This window comes from Camellia sinensis, chromosome 3, assembly GCF_055761805.1.
Source record: "Camellia sinensis isolate YWXY chromosome 3, ASM5576180v1, whole genome shotgun sequence".
Lineage (NCBI taxonomy): Eukaryota > Viridiplantae > Streptophyta > Magnoliopsida > Ericales > Theaceae > Camellia > Camellia sinensis.
In genome coordinates, this window is record NC_138963.1 from 76,203,233 (window position 1) to 76,204,565 (window position 1,333).

Below are 1,333 nucleotides of genomic sequence, written 5' to 3' on the forward strand. Positions count from 1 at the left end.
TTCAATTCCTTAACTGAAGGGATTTGATTGTATTTCCTACTCTACATATATGGTATATCATGTAAATAAGAGTATAAAATTGAGTGAATGAAAGATGCAGTCCCTAGGGCTTTGTGTGTGTGGATGTAGGCCAATATTGGCCGAACCACGTTAAACCTTTGTGTTATTTCTTTTCTCTTTTTTGTCACTATTATCTTTCCATATTCAATCTTATTTCCTTATTACAAAATTCAACTATCAATTAAAAAGCCGAATTTGAGTCAAAATCCAACCCACTAATTCATTCAAAACTATGTTTGAAGCATTTCAAAATGATTTATTACACTACAAGGCTTCTATATTTCCTTATCTTACTTATAAAAATAGGGTATAGAGACGTGGGAACCTCTGTTCCCATTTGTTTGCCTTTCAGCATTTAACGCTCACGACCAGAAAGAACCAAGATTTGAGGTTTAATTACTAGACATTACCAACCACCCAACAAACAATGCAGCACCATTGCAGATGTAAAGTTTAGAATTCTTCTCACCAGCAACATCCAAGTACCTGCATATATAATGATAACGATGAGCCAAGGTTAAGCTTTAGGAATGTGAAATCAAAAGAATTTTTGGATTTTAACTTTACCATCTTAAATTAACAAATGGGGTAGTGCACTCGGTAAAGAGAACCATTATTATGTAAACCTGTCCTTGTCCGCTTACGAGGGAGAGGAAGATTGAAAAAATAGATAGTCCATGATGCAAGATCTGACACAAATAAAGAGATGAATGAACACAGTAAGAATCCAGGCAGTCGCCTATATCTCAGAATTCACTACAACAATATTTCAATGACATATAGAATGAATATCTGTACTTACAAATTCCATACCACCTAAAGCTGGAAAATGCCAAAACATCATCACTGAGTCTGACAAAAAATAACCAATGGATATCTGTAAACATTTGAAAAAAAAAAAATTATCAAACAAATGTTAGAAAGGAAAATGTCGTAAAAGGTATGGACAAAGCATTTTCTACCACCTAGACTCACAATGGGAGTGGGGACCCATCACTACAAGAAAAAGCACCTTTGGCGACTAAATTTTTAGTCGGCAAAAGTCGACTTTTTACTTTCCCCGACTAATTTTTTTAGTCGCTGGTTTTGTCGCATATAGATGGTCGGCAGAGGTATTGGCGACAAAAACTTTTTAGTCGCCAATAAGTACACATTTGGCTGCTAAACTGTTTTAGTCGCCAAAAGTCTTCACTTTTGGCTACTAATTCAAATTTAGTCGCCAATTGTCCTACTTTCAGCGACGAAATTTACATTTTTGGTCGCCAAAACTGCT

General features: G+C 35.3%; 1 long non-coding RNA gene across 1 annotated transcript; it reads right to left on the reverse strand.

Moving 5' to 3' along the window:
• Positions 1–405: 405 nt before the first annotated feature.
• On the reverse strand, positions 406–938 carry LOC114318444 (uncharacterized). Its single transcript, XR_014364162.1, has 3 exons — positions 863–938; positions 628–749; positions 406–546 (listed from the first exon to the last, which is right to left on the reverse strand). It is a non-coding gene; the product is annotated as an uncharacterized LOC114318444 (long non-coding RNA).
• Positions 939–1,333: the final 395 nt, after the last annotated feature.